Here is a 23,350-nt window from a genome sequence, read left to right on the forward strand (position 1 = left end):
TGGGGGTGACAAAACTCTACAGCTTCCCAGGTGTATGGGAAGCCCTTCTCTCTTAATGGGATATGACACCACAGCGGCTCTTAAAATCCAGCCTCCAAGTGGTGATGCGGCCACAGGCTACATCCCCATCTGCTTGTCCTTTCACATCCTGGCAGACACAGGTTTTGTTTCTTTTATTTATTATTATTCTGTTTTATTGTGGAGATGTGGGCATGTATAAGTATGTGTTCATGTTTGTGTGTGCGTGGGCACACAGGTGTGCTCAGGGGCACACATATATATGAGGTCAATCTCAGGAGTCATCTGCATTGCTTGTGAGGGGACAGGGTCCCTTGATTAGGCCAGACTGGCTGGCCACCAAGCCTTAGGGATCTTGCCTGTCTTTACCTACCCAGCCCTGGGGTTATAACTGTGTCTCACCACACCTGTCTATGGACCCATATCCTAATGTTGTACTGCAAGCACTTTGCAAACTGCACCATCTCTCTGTCCTCCTTTGCAACTGTGTTCACTTTATTTGTAGCCGTGGTTGTTGGTCACTTTGTTGTATGTGGTGTTATGCATTCTGGGGCTTTGCAGGCTTTGAACCAGAAGCTGTAGAGGCAAGCATAAAGACAGGAGTCTGAAGGTCCCATGCTGTTATGCATTGACCAGTGTGTGCGTCCACTCTGCACCCAGTGACCAGATTAGAAGCAAAGACACATGGAGCTGCGATGCCCAGGTTCAGCACTTACCACTATGCCATCATGGAACATGTCACTATTTCCACCACAGCCAGTCCTCCATGATACCCTGGGCCACAGCAGGGACGCTGAGCTCATGCCAAAAGCCAGCTAAAAGCACAAACAGGAGCAGGAGGCAACATCAGAGCACAGCTCAAAGGTCAAAGAAGAAAACTGAATGGCAGAAAGCATGGGTGCAAAGACTGTCCCCTCACCCCAAAGCAAACAAGTTGTGTTTTTAAAATACCAACAGAAAAAAAAATAGAGGCCTCTTAATAAGGAGGAAGTTACAAAAAGGACAAGGTGATGTACCATGCCCCCATGACTCCAATGGGTGTGAGAGGCCTGGGCAGCTGGGCAGCTGGGCAGCTGGGCAGCTGTGCGCCTGTAGGCTGCAGCTTGTGTGCAATACCGGCTGCTGTGTCCTGGCCCTGCTCTGTAAGTTCTGCATGTTTCATTAGAGGAAACTGAGGCTTGTTTTTAATCTTGCCCTACTGCTGCCATCTCAGGTTCCGAGCTACCTACAGGCCCACTCCTAGCTGGCAATGATGTCACCGAATTCCATTTCATCCGTTTAAGGTGATCCCAAGGCCCCCCATGTGGATAAATAGGCAAGAGAGAGCTGGAGAGCCTCTGTACAAATGGGTAGCTAGAGAAAGAATGCTGGCAGGTCCCTCAGATTAGAAGAGAGATGGACCAGCCAGGCTTGGGACCACATGGCCACCATGGACCTTGGCTGTAATCCTGCTGTTTACTTAGAAGTCCCAGACCGTGAGCAGGGAAACAGACTGGAGGAGCCATGCATTCCATCCTGATAAGGGCTTCAGGCTTGTCATCCAGAGACCTCTAAGAGCCACAGGCAGAGGAATGCACAGGTCCTCTGTGGCATGGAGGTGACAACCCATAGCTGAAAGGGTGGGTGCATGCATTCATTCCACAAACATGAGTTAACATCCCACTGTATGCCAGTGCCCGGGAGACACCAGAATGGGTAGAACAGGCTGTTAACTATTTGCACACATCTGTTTGAGTAAGTGGAGATAGATGACAGCCCAGGATGCAAGCCTGCCTAGGAACCCCAAGGACATGGAGAATAAAACTGAGGGAGGAATCAGTGAATGCTTCCCTGAGGAGGTGGCATTTTTTGCCAGGAACTTAAAAGTTGCTATGTGGCCATCTGGGGATAAGTTTTGGGCAATATTAAGGCCTTACCCGGTGGGTCCAAGGAACAGTGAAGGGGTTGAGCTGTGGAGCCGAGTAAGGAAGGCAGGGCCAAATGAACTCAGAGAGGCTCGGAGTGGCCGGGATCACACAGTGACCTACGAGCCGCCATAGGGACTCTGTGGTTTCCTGAGAGGGTAGCAGGAGATACAGGAGTGGCTGAAGTGGAAGAGAGCTTTGTTGTGGCTCTGATGTATGAAGAATGGCCTGGGAGGAAAACAGGAACCAGGGGTCCTCTGTAGCTGGTGAGATGCGGCAGGGACGTGAATCAGGCTAGACATGGAGGTTGTAAGATGTACTCCCATTCAGAAAGTGTCTGAGAACAATGCAGGCATTCATGGGCGACACTTGATGATACTATAGTTATGGAACTGAACTGAAGGTATTGTTCAGAAGATGGGAAGTACTCAATAACAGTGGGAGAAAGGATGGATAGGGAAGTCTAGATGATAGATGATAGATAGATAGATAGATAGATAGATAGATAGATAGATAGATGATATGCAGACAGACAGATGGACACATGGGTGGGTGAGTGTATATATTGGTGAGTGAAGGATATATGGATAGATGCATGGGTGGGTGGATGGGTGGGTAGGTGGATGAATGAATTGGTAGGTGGTGGATAGATAAATGAGTGGGTGGATGGATGAGTGGGTGGATGGATGGATGGGTAGATGAATAACTGGGTAGATGCATGTATGGGTGGGTTGGTAAATAAGTAAATGAATTAATGGATGGATAGACATGAAAATGGGAGGGTGACTGGATTAATTGATGGGTATGTGGGTGGGTGGGTAGATAGATGGGTGGATGGATGGGTGGGTAGGTTGGTGAATGAGTGGATGGATGGGTGGATGGAATGGGCAGGCATATGGGTGAATGGGAAAGTGGGTAAATAGACAGGTAGATAGAGGGGAAAAGAGACAGAAAGCAGGGAGAAGATAAAGCAAGCATACTATGGCTACCAGACTAAGAATCAGTGGGAGCCCTGCATGTTCTTGAGTAGTGGTGTGACAGGAAAGACACTGTTGGAGCTACAGAAGCATTGGATGGCTCCTGGCACATGTCCCAAGCTATGGTAGCCCATGAGTACTGGCCAACAGTCCTCTCTCTTTCCTTCTGCCTGACCATCACCTCACTCATTGATTAATAGGTTTGGGGGCAGTACTTAGCCTGAGCTGAGGATTGGGGGGGCATTGGGGACATGTGTGAATAAACCAGGCACAGTTCCTGACCACAGGGCACATTCTCCAGTCACTGGCAGGGTCACAGAACCAGAGATTTAAGGCTCACCAGGTTTGTACCAAGAAGTGTCAGGTTACTCTGCACTTTCCAGGGACCTTAGTTTCCTACTGCCCCCACAGAGGTGCCGGGTAAGCCAAAGATTCCTGGCAGCTGGCCTTGACCTTAAGACTCCAGCATTGCCTTGATGGCAGGGTTTGCTTATACAGGTGGGAAAAGGGGCACTTGATTTACCTGTATATTTGTAATATGTTCGTGTGTGTGTATGTGCGCGCGCGCGCATGCATGCCCATGTGTGCATGTTCAAGTGTGTATATGTATGTGTATGTGTGCATGTGCACACATGTACATGTGTGTGCATGCACATGTATGTGCATGTGTGTGTGCTCGTGTGCGTGTATGTATGTGTGTGAGTGTGTATGTATGTGTGTGAGTGTGTGTGTGTGTGTGTTTCTCCATCTGTGTATGGAGTGAGAAGGCGGCTCTGCTGATGTGCACTTCACGCCCACTGTGTTCTGTGATCTATGTATATTTATCTGTTTATTTAACTAATACTCTTGAGACCCTGCTCTGGGTCATCATGCTTGTGGCAGTGGGGACACAGTGTTGACAAACATAGGCAGTGTCATCAGTAAAAATACATAATTTTCAGCCACTGGTGATTGCTATAAGGACAACTAGCAGGGTCCTCCCAGGATAGGTTAGGTAGGGCAATCAGGAGAATCTTCACTGAGGAGGTGACACGGAAGAGGATGGGGAAACCCTCACCTTGCCTCCATCTAGGGAACAGCTGTCCCAACAAAGGAGCCTGTGCAAAGGCCCTGTGGTGAGAACAAGCAAAGATCCCAAGCCATTTGTGGCCCAGGAAAGGGCAAAGGGCAGAGAAACGGGGGTGGGGGAAGAGCCCAGACCATGTGAGATTTTGCAGGTGATAGTACAGAGCTCAGCTTTTATCTTGACATTGGAAGATCTTCATCCAAGGGTATACACACCCCATGTGCCTGCCATGTAGAAAGCCTTGTCCTCCCTTACTTGATCCTCATGCTGGTCAGTGGATGGTGACACCTCCATTCTACAGACAGGGAAACTGAACCCGATAGCTAGCGAGTAGCATAACAAGATCAGTGTAGCCATGTCCCAGCTTGACCAGTGACACCTCAACAGGCTCCCAGCTAGCAAGTGACATGAGAGTGCAGATGGCGGATGCTGCCAGGTGGGGCCATGTCCACTCACTCCCACCCCTGCCACTGGCCACCTCTGTACATGACCCATAGCCTCCTGCCCCTCAGCTTCCAGTTGTGTCCCTAGTGTCCTGGCACAGCACTGGCTCTGGGCCATTGTGAGGTGAGTGCAGGGAGTATGGATCTCACAGGACTGTTCCAGAAACTTCTGCAGAACGTTCCCTTGCCGTTGGCACCTGGCATCCTTTCAGGGCGGCTACTCCCACGAAGCCTGATCCCAGCTTCAGGTCGTAGGGTGTGATTCATGCAGGCTTCCCACTCCAAGCACAAATAGACAGTACAGATAGGGTTCAGCTGCTGGGGTCTCCATGGTCAGCTGTGGAGCTGCAGGAGGAATGACCCAAAGCAGAGGAAATAGATGTAAGTGGGCAGCCTGCCCAGTATGCCTGGCTAAAACAAGCCATGCCAGGGAGTGCCCTTCATCCCCCACCAGGGTATGGGTCCAGCCACTCTCATGCCTTGAGCTACCCACCTGTGCCTTCACCCATCCCAGAGCTCAGGGACAAAGACCCTTATCCTGTGATATTCAACTAAGGAGCTTCACCTCGCCAAGTCTAGTCTCCATGGCTATGAAATGAGGAGGCCAGGCTTGAGGGAGGAAGCTTCCGGAACCTTGCTGTCCTAGTTAGCTTTAACTGTCAACTTGGCACAGCCTAGACTCATCTGAGAGAAAAGCCTCAGTGGAGGAATTGCCTAGATCAGATTGCCCCGTGGGTACATCTGTGGGGGGGGGGGGGATGTTGTCTTATTATTTGATGGAAGAGGGTCCAGCCCACTCCAGGTGGTGCCAACCCTAGGCATGTGGTACTGAATGAATAAGAAATCTAGCTAAATGTAAGCCTGTGAGAGCCAGAAAGCAGCCTTCCTCCATGTTTCTGCTTCCAGCTTCTACTTGAGCTCCTGACCTGACATCATCCCTCAGTAATGACCTGTGACCTGGAAGTATAAGCCGAGTAAACATTTTCCTCCCCAAGTTGCTTTTCATCGGAGTGTTTTTGATAGAGCAATGACAATCAAGCTAGAATGCCTTCCCTCAGCACCTTGCACAGGATTGCAAGGTCTAAGTATCCCTGGGAAATTTAGTAAGATCATATTTCTAAATTTTAAAAAGATTTTAAGGGTATGGGTGTAGCTCAGTAGGAAATGCTAGCCTACCACGTGCAAGACCCTGGGTCCCATGCTGACCGTACGTGCACAGGCCCTAGGTTTCACCCCCAGAAATCAAGACCAAATACATTTTTATGCCAGTGATAAATGCTTTTTTTATTTTGACCAGCCTTCAGAAAACTCCCTCCCAGCCAATCTTTGTTGTCACACCCTTCCTACCTGTCCCACGGAAGTGACAGCAGACTTGAATTGGAGCCCTCATCCAGCCCTTTACTGAAAGGGCCTGCGTCAGCTCTTCCAGGCTGTCGCCCTGGCCAGGCTTTGTGCCCAGGGGCTTCTATCTTAGCCTTTAGGGATCCTAACCCACAGTGTGAGGATGTGGCCTTATGCCCACATCATGGCCCAGAGCACAGGGCTTGGCAAAGTAGAGGAATCCCTTCTCAGCATCCAGGGCTCAGATGCAGGTCTTCACAAGGTTTCCTCTCCCTCCTGCAGGGGCCATACCTTGGCTGTTGGTTCTTCCAGGCTCTATATATGGGAGGTACCTTCCCACTAGTGTAGAAAGCTTGGAGTAGGGCAAGGGGTGAGACCCCAGCTCTGCCTACTACAGTCAGTTGGTTACCTGCCACATGCAGGGTCACTGGGGCAGGGGGCAGGCCTGGCATATAGGAAGAAGAGCGTGCTGGTGGGATGAAAGACTGGTAGATTATGGTAGAATCTAGGATTGTGGCCAGGATGAGGGAAGAGGGAGTCTGGAGGGTCTCTCCAAGAGCCTCACCATCCTGCAGATACTCAGCCTGTCCCTGAGGTGATCTGGGTGAGTCCCATGCCCTCCCAAGTCACACTGAGGGACCACCTTGCTCCCCAAGTTAAGACCCTCTGAGTCTTGCTGCAGGGTGTGTTCAGACCCTTCTCCTCTTGGGAACCTCTGCCCTACAGGTGCCTTCAAAGCTCCAATGGCTCCATTTCCCCCACAGTCCTCTTGGACTCAGGCTCAGGAACTCAGGAGACTTAAGGTCAGACAGCACAGCCAACCACATCCAATCCCAGGCAGAGGTTCTGCTCAGAGAGGCCCAGTAGCCTTCAAGGGCACAGAGCAGACAGAGCAGCAGTAGAGAGTCCAGGCTGATATCCCCTGGGTAGTATCCATCTTTACTCTTTCTCGATTTCCTTGGGAGAGAAAGAGGTCCCATGCTTGACCCATGACCTCAGCTGTCAACCTCTGTGTGGTATTGGAGCGTGGGGAGGAAAAGGCTATGTCTATATTCAGGGCCTGGCCCTCCCAAGGGCGTCTCCAGTCACCAGGCTGCAGTGGGCTCGTCAGGCAATTGAGTTCCATTTTGGAAGGTTTTCTTCAGGAAGGCGGCTGGAGGCCGGCCAGCAGGCCTTTTCCACCACCATGGAAATTCCCAACAATGGAACCTTGACAAGCTCGCAGGGCCCTTCTTCCACCCACGTTGTTATGAAAAACACCTCCTTGGTGGCCTGGCAGGGGACAGAGCAGCTGAGATCCCACAGTTAAACCTACTGAGAGTTCCCTGTGAGCTGCTCCAGGGTATATGGCTAATCAGGCCCAGGGGTGGCAGGTGGGGGAGCTTGGCCTGCAAGCTGGTGCCTGGCAGGAAGGGAACCAGGGCAGCTGCGGGGTCTCTCTTGCTATGGTGCAGGGGCAGAGTGGGCACAGCCAGCCTCACACACCACTGACGTCATTGATAGTGGAAAATATGTTGGTTAGTTGACAAGGAAGTAGGTAGATTCCAAGAGGCACTGGTGGGGGCAGGGCATGCTGGGAAGAGCACCTGAAGTTGGCGGGGGTGGGGGGGTGGGGGGGTCGGGTGGGGGTGGGGTGGGCATGGATGTTGTGCCAGACAGCTCCTCTGAAAAGTGAGGACCGTTACACCCACCACACCAGGGGCTCTGACATGAAGAATGTAGCTCAGTTGGTAGGGTGCTTGCCTAGCTTTCATGAAGGCCCGGGTGTGGCGGTGCCTGCGCATGCTCCCAGAAGTAGAGGCAGGGGACACGAACTTCAATGTTAGCCTTAGCTACATAGCTAGCTCGAGGCCTGTCTGGGCCACATACGATCCAGGGAGGTGGGAAAAGGAAGGAGGGATAGAGGAAGAAAGGGGAGGGAAAGGATTGGGACGGCTATACATTTTGTCACCCCAACATCACCTTTCCAAAGACACATGTTGGGACAAATGTCAGACAAGCTCAGGAGACAAACTTGAATCCTCCTTCCCCCCCTCCCCCATTAGAACTCTAACTGTGCCCTACATGAGCCATATTGCCTTAACTGAGGGACCTTACCTCTCTGGGTCTCAGTTCCCTCCTCCATAAAATAGGGAGAAGAGAAGTTACTTCTCTCTCTTCTTGTGAGTCTCCATATCTGACCTAGAGGGCAGGGCTACAAGACCAAGTATGTACAGCAGGCCCAAAGGGCAGTGACAGGGCTAAAATGGCTGAGAAGCCTTTGGGGGAACTGACAGAGGTCAGAGGTACCTGTAGGACATGGGTAAAGGTGTGGCCACCACACTCAGGGATCCATCCCTACATGCCCTCTGCTACTCTCTCCCCAAATATCTACCTGGCTGCAGACAAGCTGCCTTCTATCAGTTCCCATGCACCTTGCAGTGTGTGGTTAGCTGTAGGTTGCCTTTGGCCCATGGGTGACTGCGGGTAATAGGACAAGGGTTAGTGATGTGAGCAGAGATGGTGAAGACAGAGTCACGGCCTATGAAGCAGCTAGGATCTGGCCTTGGGTATGGGAGAGCTAGTTCTGTCCTGATCTTCCTGTGTGGCCAGGCCAGCCTCATTTTGTAAAATGGGGCAGCAAGAGTGCCCCCTACAGGCTAGATGTGGGGATGATGTAGCTCAGGCTGGACTGCCTGACTAGAGCCTACCTACCCTTAGTCACCTACTCCCCTGAGTACTAGGTACCTGTGATGTGCCAGGCAGTAGTACACAGAGCAGTGTGTAAGGATCCACATGCCATTTGCCCAAGGCATTCCCACTTTTGACTTAGGAATCCTCATTTGCCAAGAAGCTCCTAGTCTAAAACAAGCCTGGGCAGTGGGCACTCTGGCACGCTCTCTTCCCTCTAGGCAAGAGACAGACAAGTAAATGTCACATACACAAAAGCTACAATTCTGTTAAAAAACAAACAAACAAAAAAAAGTCAGCGAGTAGAGGCAGAAGCCTACTCTTCTCCATGGAGATGTCAGGACAAACCTCTATAAGGAGGTGACAGATGAACAGGGACATCATGCGGCGTGGGGGGGGGGGGAAGAAGATGCGTGGACATCTAGGCAGAGCAAACAACACCCACAAAGCCAGATGTGGAGAGGCACTGGCCTGCTGGAGGGAGCAAGGGAGCCTGTTGTGAGCAGGGCTGGCCGACTGAGTTCCTTGGGACTCCCTCAAGAGGCAAGTGCTGTCTATACCAGTTCTGGATACCCGAAGGAAAATGGATGTTGTAGGGGATTAACTTAGGGGAAGGTCAGAGGGATGTGGCTTCAGGCTGTGCTTGACCAAGTCTTCCTGTCTCTGCTTTGCTGTATGTGGGTCGTCTTTGTTCTCAGGACCATCCACCCCTACCAGGCACAGCTCACACCTGTCTATACGCGAGCACACAGTCAGTCACTCTGTCCTGAGGTCCAAGTATGACAGGTGTAACAAACTAGAGTCTAGTGTGGTTGAGCAATAAGTGAAATGAAATAGTGGAAGCCAGATAGGGCCAGGGACCCCAAAAGCCTTGCAAACCCAGTAAAGGAGCTGCTAAGCATAGCTCTACACATGCTGGGAACCCCTGGAAAGTCTTGGGATATTTTGTTTAGTTGGTTGGACTGACTTTTTTTCCCCCATTACTGGAGGTTGAGCCTAGGTCTCGGGCACACTGGGCATGGTCTCTACCATTTAGCTACATCCCCAGCCCTGCTGGGAGGGTTTAAGAAGGAAGATGACACCATTGGCTTATGTCCTCTGGCTGCCGGGTTAAGGGCAACAGGGCTGAAAGGGCAGCAGGGACTTTGGTGAGAAGCTGGTTCAGTTGGCTGGCAAGGATGCTCGGATAACGGAGAGATGGAATGAAGGGCCTGAGTGTGTGTTGAACCTAAGGGAAATTCTGGCTGAACCTGGGTCCGGGTGGGGTGCTGATGAGAACTCGGCAAGGTCTCATCAGTTAGGGAAAAAATGGATGGGAGAGAGCTGTATGTCACAGACATGTTGGAAGCCCTGAAGGCCTGGGGGCCCTTTGCTGACTCCTGGGTAGTGGAAGGTTTGGCCCTGAGCCTAGATCCCTGCTCTGGGAACAGAGGTGGACAGCAGAGTAGAAAGGGCCTCTTGCTTCATTTCTTCTGGTCTTGGGTCCAGGGCAGGCCCTAATTTCTAAATGCAGATTCCTGACTGGTCCCAGTGCTTCCCAGCTTCCCTTCAACTGGGAACCAACTACTGGGGACAGCCAAAGGAGCTCCCTGTCCCCAGAGAGCCTCCTGTGGCATATGCCAGAGCCACCTGCAAGAGAAGAATTTGCTCTTAGCAGGCCCACTGCAGGATGGCCCACCCAAGCTGGACTAGATAGCTCCGCCCCTCCCCCCACTGAAACCCACGGTTGTGGATACGCAAACAGATGGGATGTTTCCGTTTTCCACAGCTCTGCTCCGGGTGGGAATCAGACTTCAGCCATGGCTGTGTCTGGTTTACAACGAGGTTAACGGGTCTGAGGTAGGCATCCGGAGCATCTCCAAGCTTTCTTTAGAAGAGGACTGAGTCTCCTTTCTCTGTTCTGGGCCATGCCCGGGCCCCAGTGTGGCAGCTGAGAAAGGGAGCCTGAAGCACAGGGGCCAAGGGAGAGTCTGGCATTGACAGGTCTACCTTCACCCAAGATCATTTATGGTACTTTTTGGGGGCCTGGTGCTTTCACACACATTTTTTTTTCTAACACCATAACCCTGCAGGGTGGCGGTATTATGTCTACCTTACAGAGGAGGAAACTGAGTCCGAGAAAGGGCCTGGGTGACGTTTATCACATGGTTCCCAAATTCATAAAAAGTTAATATCACCCCTCCTGTCGCCCCTGAGGCCATGTGCTTAGCTGTGGGGGGACCTGAGTGTGCCTGCTGCAGAAAGGAAATCTGCCTAGCTCGGTGTGACTGCCACGTCCCATTCCCACCCCCTTGCGCCTCTCGCCTTCCTTCTCTCTTGAATTAGTAACTGAGGCCCATCGGTGTGCTATGAGTGATGATCAAATGAGGCACAGGCCTCGCTCTCAGTGGTCCAGAGTCAAACATTAACGCAGTAGTCACACGAATCCACAGAAAATACATGTGGCAATGGGACCTGGCATAGGTACATCAGTGGGGACCTTCTGGAGGAGGTGGAGTTAAGCTGAGAGCAGGGGGATGACAGGAAAGGAAAGCATTCCAGTCGAAAGGAGCAGAACAAAGGTCATACAGAAGGGAGAAGTAGTGTGAGGCTCACAAGGAACAGTGGCCCCAAGGCACTCGGAATCACACTAAGGCATTGTCTTTAGCCTAAGAGCAAGATGAGCAGTTGAGGTTGCTGTGTGACCAAAGATGTGGGGAGGCCACTTAAGAGCTGTCATAGTCTTCTGAGCAAGGATAAAAAATTCGGTGACACTGGGGCTGGGAGATGTGACTTGAAGGAAATAAAGCAGACAAGCAGAACCCCGGGAATCCGATGATGGAAGAGAGAGTGGCAAAGGCCACTCGTGGTGCCTGAGCGGTGACATGAAAAGAAGATGAAGCCCCTGGTGGTCACTGTGATCCCCAGAAGCGTGAGCTCAGAAGGCAAGCTTGGACGTTACCATTTCAGATGGGCAGACTCGGAATCTCCACCTCACACTACACAGAGAACTAAGCCAAGATGGAAGAGGGCATGGGGCTGCTTCATGACACTAGATTTAACAGTGATTTCCTAGATATGACACCAAAGGTACAGATAGCAAATGAAAAAAATTAATAGTTAAGTTGTACCTCATCAAAATTGAAATGTTTTGTACATCAAAAGATGTTCCCAAAGCCAGGCAGGGGTGGTGTGTGCCTTTAGTCCTAGCACTCAGGAGGCAGAGGCAGGGGATCTCTGAGTTCAAGGACAGCCTGGTGCATGGAAGGAAAGATACTCCCACAAAAAAAAAATGGAAGTAAAGCCAGAAGACAGGAGAAAATGCTTGCAAGCCATGTGCCTAAGAGGGGATGAGTAACCACAATGTATAAAGAACAACCACTGCTCAATAACAAAAAGAAAAGGACTGAAACAGGTGTTTCTGTAAAGAAGATATTGTCACACAGGAAGAGAGTCTCAACACACTAGTCCTCAGAGAAGCAAAGTGAAGCCAAGCCTCACGGAGACACCACTGCATACCCTGTGTCAGATACCTTGAAAAAGCATTGGAAGTGTGTGGGGAAACTCACACCCTGTGCACTGCTCATGAGAGAGTAAAATGGGACGGGGGGCTTTAGAGAAGAGTGTGACAGGTCCTCAAAACAGTTAAGCACACAACTACCACAGGATCTGCAGCTCCACCGTGGGACACACACAGAACTGAAACTCAAACAGACATATTTGTGTGCTTGTTTACAGCATACAGATTGTTCACAGTAGCTAAAAGATGGCAACAGCCTGAATGTCTGTCTGTGGATGAGTGAGTAAACCAAAAGCTTGGGATGGAATACAACCTACGGATACTCTGGTGCGTGCTACCACGTGGTGGAACCCGTGGACAGCCTAGTTAAAATAAATCGGGCGTGGAAGGAAAAGGACCATATGATTTCACTCACATGAGGTTCCGAGAGTGGCCAAGTCCATAGACAACGTGAAGCCAAAGACAGCATTGGGAAGAGGGATCATACGGGGTTAGCGTTGATGGGGACAGAGATTCATCTGGGGGAGTTGCAATGTATCTGGGGAAGGCAGACTGGGCTCAGTTCCCAGTACTACATGAACTAGGCACAGTTATGCGCACTCATGAGCCCAGTGCTGCGGAGGTAGAGGCCGGAGGAGCAGAAGTTTGTGTTCATAGGGAGTTCAAGGCCAGCCTGCGATGCACGTCTTTAAAAAAATAAAATAAAATTAATTTAATTAAATGGCACCAGCAGCTGTATGACATTATGAATGGGCTAAACACCTGTGAGCAGAGCAGTAAAACTGGTTAAAATGGTGAATTTGTCCCATGTAAATTTAACCACAGTAAAAAAGAAGAAAAAAAAAAGGAAATTAGATGAAAGGGCTACATCAAAGGGCTTGTGGGCCTAACTAGAAAAGTACAACTATGAACCTTCTAGAAGAAAATAGAACATCTTCGCCAGCTAGGAGGAAGAGATAACACCTCAGAAAAACAGAAGACATCATGAAAGGGAAAAATGGATACAGTGGGCTTGAGAGCTGTTGGGTGTGTGCTGAGAAGACACCCAGGTAGAAGGGATGGCAGGATGCAGTATTAGTCACCCGTGGAGTGACCTGGGCCGCAGGATGTCTGTGACCAAGTGATGTTTCGAGCTACGAGGCTGCGCTTTGGGTCTTGTGTTACTGTTTTGTGTTGCTGTGGCAAAATGCCTAAGAAAATCGACCCAAAAAGTTGTACTTGGGTGCAGGCTCGCAGGGGGTTCCAGCCCCCGTGACTAGGCCTTGCGTCTAGGCCTTGCTGAGGGAGGGTGCCAGAACTGCTCATCTCAGAGTGGTCAGGAGGCAGAGGTGAGCATGAAAAGCCCAGGACGGAGGCACGCCCACGGCCACACATCCCCAAGCACCCACTCTGTTCACCCAGATCCACTTCCTGTCACTTCCTATTGTTCTATGAAATGAGGACCGGGGAATGGATGGGCCCGTGTGTGAGGTCAGCAGGAGGCCAAAGGAGACCACAGACTGTGCTTAAGAGACCTGGCTGGCTGGCCCCAACCGCCATGCAGTCACAGTCACTGCTGATCACTGGGTCTAGAGAAGCTATGGAGGCCCCACCCACCTCACCCCACCCCACCCTCCCCCACCCCTGATAGTCTCAGTACGGTCCTGGACTCTAGGTTAGCCCAGTCTTGAACCATGCCCCTCACTGTCCCATGCCCCTGCTATTCTGTGCTTTCAATGGCTCTGGGACTCATTAGAAAGCAGGAAGCAGCTGTGTCCCACCAGAGACTTCTTCCGACCTGGAGGTCCCCTAACCTCCACAGGCCCATCTTGAGAAGCCCCTTCCAGGGCCCCTGTTCACAGTAGCTAAGTGTAAATAACCTCATCTTGAAGATGGAGCACGGCAGTCACTTGGTCCTGGGAGCCAAGATCAGGGCCCAGGTCAGCCAGCCCAGCTGCATGCTGCCCTGAGGTGCAACATGGCAAATGTTTGTCAAATGCACTACCTGCTAGGCACACTTTGCTGGACAGCTTCTGCCAGCCTTTGTTGGTGGTGACATGGAACAGGTAACAGAGCAGCAGCCAGGGACAAGGGGTTTTTGAGTTTGCCCTATGACAAGGCCCTTGACACCCTGTGCACTGTTTCCTGCATAATAAAGTCTCTTGTCCTGAGCTCAGGGCAGTAATGAAAGGATGAACTTGAATGCTGGGTTTTGGGGTTTGGGGATTTTTTTCCCTCTTTCCCATGTTTCCCCTTCTCCCATTTCTGTGGCAGGCAGGAGGCAGCACCCACTCTGCGTGCTTGTCATACCTGGTCCTCTTTGCCACTTCCTACTCTTGACCCTTCCTTCCAGCGGCCCAGGCTTGAAGCAGACGGGTATCAGCCTATATAGACAGAGCAGAACCACATGTTTACCTAAGGATTTTAAAGCTCGTTCTGGGGACAGTAGGGAACCATTGACGGCTTCTGAGCAGGGAGACACCTATGGGGGCTGCCAGCATGGCGTGTGGCTCTTTGTCCTCTTCTCAACCTTCAAAGCCAGGCCTCAGCCCTGAGCCTCCTCCCAGCTGTCCAAGCTCTCTCCTGCGATGATCTCACCATGTCCCAGCCTGTGAGCCCTGGCCATGAGCTGCTGATGCCCACATTTCTGTCTGCAGTTAGGGCTGTCCTCTGAACTGCCCGACGTCCCCCTCGACGTCTCGCAAACCTCTCAGTGTCACCAAACCCCAAACCAGACACTTGGCTGTGTTCACCGGAGCCTCCGCACCCATCTCCCCTCACTCCCCCACCCCCATCTTCCAGTCTCCTCCTCTCCAGCCCCATCCTGTGGGGTCTACTTCCACTCCCTCCTCTGCCACCACCATGTCACCGCTCGCCGCTGACGCAGGAGCCTCCTCGCTTCCGCTGCTCTTGATCACACTCCTGACAGAGGTGGCAGATCTTAAAAAAAAAACAAAAAAAAAAAACACAATTTACTCTCCCACCAAGGAGTCGTCAGAGCTGTCCCTCTGGCACGGGAGGGAACCCAGGCTCTAGGCATAGGTCTGATGCTGACCATGACCTCTTTGGCTTCCATGGGTTATTAAAAGCAACTCTCGGCCCCTTCTCACCCATGGTTGGCCCACTCCACCTGGCCACACTGCCTGGCTCTTTGACATCCGCTCTGCAGCTTCCCTCATAGCAGTTTTGCAGTCTGCCCACCTGAAGAGAAGCCTACACAGTAGGTGCTCATTTAATCACATTTGGGTATACAAATCGCTAAGTAGACGGGGTTAGAAGTAGATCAAAGGGAGACCGAATGACACGTGAAAGGATAAGATGAATAGAGGAAAGCACCGGCGCCAGAAAGAATGTTTGGTTTTGGTCTTAGGAGACCCTAGGGACCCAAAGGAGGCTCTTGAGCAGAGACATGGATGTGGCAATGAGAGAAAGGACTATCTGTCTGATGATTGAGCGGGCTCTGAAATCATGTTGCCTTGGGTGGGATCCTGGTTCAATGATTTCCATCCTACAACGTCATCAGAACACATGGGGTGCTGATGAGGCTCACACAACTGGCCCCTGGGGCGCTCAGGGAAGCGGCACGTTGGGCCACCCTCAGTGCTCGCCTCACATAACGTGAAAGATGTCTAGGAACTTGAACCGACCCTGCCACTGGGAAACGCACAGCTGATGAAGGCGGGGGATGGCAGACCGGCCTCTGGTCAGAGCTCCCCAGACCAAACACCCACAGTGCAGAAGGCTCGGCCCAGACAGAACTTTCTCTGAGACGGTTGGAGGAGGTTCCCAGAAGCAGGGACATCAGGGAGACTATTCCTTGAGAGAATGTCATCGTCAGCAACCACTGGCCCCTGAGGAGGGAGGGGGAGTGTGTTCTGGCTGCGCAGTTCCCAAAATAACTCAGATCTGAGGGCGGACAACCCAGCAAGCCACAGAAGCTGAGAGCTCCCGGTAGCTTCTGGTGACCTTGGAACAATCCTTGTCCTGTTTTCCCAGGCAGGTGGGACAGAGGAATGGTGTCAGGGACAAAACTGGCCCATGCTAAATACCGGAAGCAGGGTGCAGACCCTCTCTCCTACTGACCCCTGTGGTGGTTTTCCTTCTATCTGGCCAGGCAGGGCCTTGGCCACCAGGGTTCCTCCGGAACACCCCTCCAGCTTGGTCTCTGAGTCTCTGGTTCATGTCCCACAGATCTGCTTCCCTCCCTCTCTCTGAGCCTCTAAAATGTTTCTGTTTCTTGCCTCTTTTCCTCCTTGTCCCACTCAACCTCTCAACTTCCCTCTCACCTTTTGCTTTCCCACCTTCCCTCTATTCCTTTCCTCTGTCTAGTAAAAAAAAAAAATTCCTAGAAAACTTACACACGTGTGCACACACTCATAATCACACCGTCTAGCTGAACCCTCTTTAAGACTAGAGGCCAAGCTCCCAGTTCCCTGGGTCCTGGGACTCAGAGATGAGGCCAGTTGGGTACAGAGATGGGTACAGAAGGCACTGTGCTGGGGAGAAGGTGTTTCTGAGCTCATTCTCCTCCTGAGGGCAGTAGCTGGGCATCCAGGGCAGGTGGGCCTGCACAGCGGGTCACTGGGTGTTCAGTAGACTCAGAAATAGCAGCTTCTGTGAAGTCTTGACAGAGAGCAAGCAGGCTGTTCTGAGGCTTGAGGCCGCTGTTCTCTACCACTCCAGCCATCCCTCTGGGGTAAAGCCTGCTATCCTTTGCACACCAGTGGGTCCCCAGGTCAGTATCCAGTGTGCTGCTGCCATGGTAGCAGGTGTGTCTCTTTCTAGCCCAGGCTCGGGTTTCACGAGGTGAGGGTGAAGGAGAGGGGGTGGGGAGAACAGGTCTGAGTCTCCTGGAATCAAGGGTCACCCATTAGGGAGTGCTAGCTTTGTTCAGGGCTGGAGTTTGTGGTATTTTTTTTTTTCCTGGAGCTTGAGGAGAATGAGACTGGTATCCCTGAGGCTAGGAGGCCCCTGGGCCTGGCAGGAGACTCTACTGATGGGCTGGGTACGGTGAGCCAGGCTCAAGCCTTCAAGCATGAGTTCAAACCCTTCATCCTTGCTTCAGCCAGCTGGCAGACAGTCTCCCCGCCCCCGCCCCCCGAACCCGACCCAGGCCCTTGGGAACCTTGCTTCAGTCGCCTTGCCTTGGCTTGGATCTGTCAGGCCTTCATTATTCACCGGGCTGGTGGCCTTAGAGAGGTAATGAAGCTTTTTCAACCTTCAGTCTCTCCATCTGTGAAATGGGCATGAGGCATCGTCTGTCCCCTATTAGGTTGCTTTGTAGGTGAGATGGGCCACCGTAGAGAATCGATGTAGTCACCCCTCCCCCAAATGAGGTGGTATTTGTCACTTTGTAGGCTGTGATTTCTGCCTCAGCCTCCAGGTTGGAGATGGCCTTCATGGTCCTCACTAACTTCCTGGGTCACTTCAGGTTACTTACTTTTGTTCTTGGATCTAGGTCCCCCTCCTGCCCCCCCCCCCACATCCACACAGTGACCAGAGGACAAGTGCTCAGCTCTGAGATGTTAGCACCACCCCTACACAAACTGCCTTAGGCAGTTGCTATGATGTCACACCCAGGAGCCTGCCTCAGGAAATTCAAGCTTGCTAAAGGTGAGGGATGGCATACCTGGTTACCTAGCAACAGAGGTGTGAGCCAGGGAGGCTTGAGTGTCAGGGTGTCCAGTGGTGGCAGCACCCATCCAGGAGGCACTCTTGCCTGAGCCAACCTCAAAGGGATACCCTTCCTTGCTTCCCATGGCTGCCCAAGTCTACCTGCAGGGAAGTCCTTGGCTCTGGGTCATTTCATAGGTGGAATACATGGCTGGGCTCAGAGAGACTTGCACCCCCTCTGGCTGCCAGTTGACTTACTGGCTGTCACCACCACCCTCTCCCTGGAAGCTCCCAACCAAGTATGCCTCAAAGGTAAAGGACTTTTTGACCTCCCCCGCCCCCTCGCCCCCTTTTGAAAGCCTGGTGCCAACTCCCAGGGTGCCACACATAACCCTACCAGACCTTCATACCTTCAGCCTCCCCTCGGGGTCTTTTTCATTTTTGCTCCTTCTACCAGCACCCACAGCTCTGTGCTCCACCCAAGTAGCCTTGGCAGGTCACCGATTTCCTTCCTTCCTTCCTTCCTTCCTTCCTTCCTTCCTTCCTCCTCTTCCTCTTCCTCTTCCTCTTCCTCTTCCTCTTCCTCTTCTTCTTCTTCTTCTTCTTCTTCTTCTTCTTCTTCTTCTTCTTCTTCTTCTTCTTCTTCTTCGCCTTGGTTTTCTTATCTGTAAAGTCAGACAGCAAGAAGGTTGGCCTCATAGCTAGGGGGTGCTGACTCCTATGGAGTGGTGAACATGGAGCTTGGCATATAGAAAAACCGTTCCCTGGCAATTCCCTCCCACTAGTCTTACTAAACTGCTGCAGTATGTATGCCCTGTGCCTAGCAGGAAGGGAACCACACCCAATTGCTTAAGAATAATTAAATCCTGCCTCAGGCCACAGGCTGCCTATGGGAGGCCCCCCTGGAAGAGTTCATCAGATGTGTGGAAATGAGCATAGCCCCTGACATTAGCCATTACTCCAGGAACCGAGCACAAAAAAAAAAAAAAAAAAAAAAAAAGTCCCATTAGCATCATTTATGGAGCTACTCCAGTATCGCTCGGCCCTCCCGAAGCTGTGTCACTCACAAGGGACCCAAAGAGCACTTACAATCTCCACATAGACCTTGCTCTCTGCCCTGGGCTGGGTGGGGCGAGAGCAGGCCCCTGGGTGCTTCAGGCAGACGGAAATAGCCCGGCAGACAGATGGTAGTGGAGCGGGAGCTGGCACCACAGAGAACCCAAGCGCCAGCAGTGTCTCCTTGCACGTCCCGCCCTCGGTGCTTCCTTGGCCTCCAGGCCCCACTCTGATCCCAGCACAGCACCTGAGTGACCTTGTCAAACACATCACTGTCCCTCCTGGACCCTCAGTCTCCGCATCTGTGAAGTGGCCACTTTCCTCCAAGCTCCATGGTTACAGACCCAGGAGGTTAGACTGTAGTGTCCCTTCAAGTGACAGCCCCTATTTATAATGAGGTAACAAAGCAGCCATGGAACGGGGCCAGGCTGGTGGCTGAGCCTCCCCAGGGCCTGTCATTCGTCAGCAAATCCGTACTGGGAGGCTGCCAGCCCTCTGACCCACAGCCAGGCTGGCAGCTACCATGCCCCCCCCATTTGACTTCTCTGAGCACAGTAAGGGGCTGCCATCTGTTTACCGCCTCCTCCTACACAACGCAGGTCAGCCAGAGCCCCTCACCTGTTCCTGCTGTAGGGCTGGCCTCATACCTGGCCACAGAGTTGGGCAAGAGATTCCCCTCAGGGGTTCCTTACAGTGCTAGAAAGCAAGAGGCTTCAGTCCCTGCATGCCTCCCTCTGGTTGGGAGGAAAGAGAGGGCAGCCTTGATCTTTCCTCTTCATCAGAACTCCATCTTGCACTCCACAAGGCAACTGTACGTGCCCCAAGTCCAACTCCAGTGTCACCAAGGCCAAAGTACAGGCTTGATGGTCTGCCTGCACCCAGCTGTGTGACCTTGGCTGGTCACCCCACCTCAGTGAACCTCAGTTTCTTTATTTTTAAAATGAAGGAAATCAGGAAATCCATCTGGGGACCTCTGTGTGCATCCTTAAAACATGCACAGAGAAAGGGAAACTACAGGAAGCAATCCTGGGCAAGACAACACATGGAGATTCCTGGTAAATTTACTGCTCTCTCAGATGGCATTATCCATCTGGCCAGCTCCTTGCCAGAAAGGTGACCCTCCTGACCTCTGTGTCTACCTCAGTTCTGACCCTCCCTGGGATCAGGGCTAGGTGTACAGCAGGCACTCACCGCTCACCCAGCCTTTGTGTTTTAACACAAGTGTTGGGGTCTCAGACAGTTTCTCGGGACAAGGCTTGAATTCCTGCGGGTGCTTTTCTGTGTGCCTACACTTGCTGTGTTGTGGCTATGTCTGTCAGGTATGTGCAGGAGACATGGAGGTATATGAGCCCTGAGGGGGCACAAATGGCGAAGTCTTATGGATGGCTCAGTTCACTGTGCCTGGAGAGTGGAGTCAGCACATGGCTTACCGAGGAAGCATTTGCTGAGTTGGGCTCTGGAGGGTGAATAGGAGTGTACAGGCTCACCAGCACAAGCGATGGAACCGCATATGCCTAGGCTTAGTGGACAATCCACAAAGCGTCTCAGAGTTGATGTCTATGGTTTTATTAAATGAGAAGCTCTCCATGCATTTATAATGATGATTATTCAGGGTTCTCACATGCCCACTGGGGCAAAGCGTGCGTGTGTGAGTCAGGGAGCCCACTTCTCTGTGTCAGAGTCCTGGTGGCAGTCAGTGTGGAACTATTACAGCAATCTAGCCTGACTTCCCTGTGAGAAAGTTAGGGGAACTGAAGCCCAAAGAGCAGACTTGATGGAGCAGGGATGGCTAACTGTGGGTCTCCTTGACATGGTTTTCAGGGGAGCCATGGAGGTGTGTAGTCTATGGATGGCCGCGAGCCTTGAGGTCACACCTGCAGGTGTTACTGCCTGTGGCACCCACCACAGACCCATGTGTTCTCTCAGCTTCAGTTTCCTCCTGTGAAATGGAAATTACAAGTGGATCCTCTGAAAATTCAAACAAAAAGCCATCAATGAGCACTCGCTTCAGATGCTGGTATGTCCCAGGCTTTGTTCATGGTCAACCTTAATGGCAGATTTCCCTGGAAACCAGTTGCCAGCAGGCATGGTTTGGGAGCCCTGTGGCTTAAGGGTTCAGGACCACCTGTGGTGGCGGTCACAGAGAGAGTGACAAGGTTCAGTTGTGAAACAGCCTTCTTTCTGGCCCTGAGCCCTACCCACCTGGTTCCCAACCTGGGAGGATCAAAACCCTACTCCAGACCAGGGAGGCTCTGTCATCTTTCCTGGTTTTATCATACCTAACATACACACACACACACACACACACACGCACATGCACTAACATATACACATGTGTGCATGTCCACACACATGTATACATGTATGTATACACATATGCATACGTACACAAAAATCACATGAACATGTGTGTATGCACATACATGGGCATACTTATGTGCATATATGCAAGCGCACATACACACATATACATGTGTCTTCCCATCTCAGAACCCACCCCACTCACACAAACTCAAAGGCAACTATTTGGCCCTGCTTGACACACCCAGACACACACACACACGTGACCATCCACACATGCATTTGCATTTCGTCCTGCTCTAACACATAGTTTCAGTCTCTCTGTGTGTGCACCTCTTGCACAACTGTATATATTTTTCCTGGGGGATGCACCTGTGTGGTGGAGAAAAAGTGGTGATGGCCTATGCAGTGTTAATAAGACACACTAGGGACCTAGATAACAATTACAGATGGTTAGTAATAGGAGACCCCCACTTATCCCAGAGGACTCTGGAACCAGTGCATTGGCACAGACTGCCGTGGACATGACGTGAACCCCCTGTCAAGGGAACCGGGTACCACAGGGACTTCCACCTCCAAGCTCTACCCCCAACTCTACATTCAAGTGAACTTGGAGACTTGGGGTCACTTCTGAGCCTTGTGAGCATGTGGACTCTGGGGCCACCACTGGTCTGGAGGTGGCCTTTCTAGTTTCCCCCTAGGCAGGAAATGAGGGTCCACTACTAAAGACACAGCTGAGCCTAAAGGGTCCACTACTAAAGACAGTTGCATCATTCTCAACCCTGGAGAGAAACTGAGGTGGCACCCCGACCTTGCCCATTTCTTGTAATCTGGAGTTCACACTCAGAGGGAATCACAGCTTGGCGACCTGCATTTGAGCCCCAGCCCTGAACCTCACAGTCATATTCTAGGAGAAGCAACCCCGAAGGCAGCAGGATCTGAGCCTGGCATTGGAAGGGACTGTGGTAGACAACATGGCAGGACTCGAGGTGAAAGCCCTCCTCAGACACAGAACTACAGAGAAGGGAGCTTCCAGGCAGGGAGAACGGAGCTGAAAGGTAGAGGGTGGCATCCTTGAGGTTTGAGGTTTGAATCTATAAGGGGACTTGAGAGTTTAGGCTGGTTCTTGGCAAGAAGTGAGGACAGGGCACTCAGGCTCCTTCAAGCCTGCCAGGCCTGGCTCAGAGGGGAGGGGTTGACACTCAGAGAGAACCATGCCCAGGATGAAGGTGGGTGCGCCACTGGTGCATTGGGAAGGGAAATGAGGTTGGTGGCTCAGGAGGGTGACGCCTCTGACAGGCCTTGGGCACATGTCCAGCTCCACCAACAGCTGCTCCGTGGCTCTGAGCCAGCACCTTCCACTTCTCTTCTAGAAATCTGTCATTCCAGGTCAGGGTGAGCTATCACTGACCTCCCAACGCCACAATGGAGGGGAGGGATAGGAGACCCAGCTGTACCATGGTGACTCAGGAGAAACAGAGAGAGCAGCCTGACTGAGGCCTGCGTGGCCACACGCACTGAGCAATGGAACCCCAGCCCTCGTCACTTGCAAGGGAAATGGCCCGTGCTTAAAAGATCCACAGAGTAAGATGCCCTTGTGGCTAGAGAAGTTGTCTAAAAGAGCCATTACTGGAAACTGTGGGGCCTTAGAGACCAGCAATGAGGTGGAAGGTGACAGGTGCAGGGGTGGGGGTGGGGGTGACGACACTGCAGGTGTGATCTCAGAGCTCTATGTGGGCCACTGGGATAAAGTTGCTTGAGGGTCACAGAAGGAGGAGTCCAGAAGAGAGCCATTCATCTTGGAGCCTGGGCATGAAGCCCATGGCTCTGCATAGCTTTAACAAGGCTAGGGTCCTCTGGGCCCTTGTTCCCCAGGAGGCTGCATTCACATCTGTCCTCTCACAGATGGCTGGTGAGAGCATCTAGCAGCCCCCACCCCTACCCGGACCCCCTTCTGTCGCAGGCCTCGGCTGTGCCTGGGAGTGTGGTACAGCATAGTTATTTTTAGAGGTGGCACCATCTGTTCAACGTACCGAGTGGATTCTGTGTGTCTCCGCAATGGCCGGGGACAGCCGTGCCAAGTCAGGGGAGGGTTGCAGAGTGAGCTGAGCCCACCTCTGTTGCTTCTAGCTGGGATTGTTACTGACCAGGCTACCAGCCTGAGGTCTGCAGGACATGTGTTTCTGGGGGTGCCAGAAACCAACAAATGACACAAAGGACAACCCTAGGGAGGCATCATAGGCTCCCACACTCCCTACTGGATATATCCTTGTAGATTCTGAGTGTCTTGGTTCTTACCTCCAGGATTGAGGTGACCAAGGGAGAGACTAAGGAAAATGCTGGGAGACAGTCCGCAAGTACCCCTACAGGACCTGACACTGGGTATGGTGAATACCTGTGGCTGACGCCATTGGAACAGAAGAGCTGGGACACTTTTCTACTTGATTCTCATCTGTGTGTCCCAGCACCAGGGCAGTCATTAT

The 23,350-nt window shown here is 52.0% G+C and overlaps 1 protein-coding gene and 1 long non-coding RNA gene across 12 annotated transcripts in view; one reads left to right on the forward strand and one right to left on the reverse strand.

The window, feature by feature from the left end:
• Positions 1–23,350, forward strand: part of ATP2B2 (ATPase plasma membrane Ca2+ transporting 2) — a 298,195-nt gene that overhangs the window by 156,142 nt on the left and 118,703 nt on the right. The gene's annotated exons all lie outside the window — the stretch shown is intronic.
• On the reverse strand, positions 454–4,998 carry LOC311588080. Its single transcript, XR_014776075.1, has 3 exons — positions 4,902–4,998; positions 4,606–4,753; positions 454–833 (listed from the first exon to the last, which is right to left on the reverse strand). It is a non-coding gene; the product is annotated as an uncharacterized lncRNA (long non-coding RNA).

This window comes from Acomys minous (assembly GCF_964271855.1).
Source record: "Acomys minous genome assembly, chromosome: 17".
NCBI lineage: Eukaryota > Metazoa > Chordata > Mammalia > Rodentia > Muridae > Acomys > Acomys minous.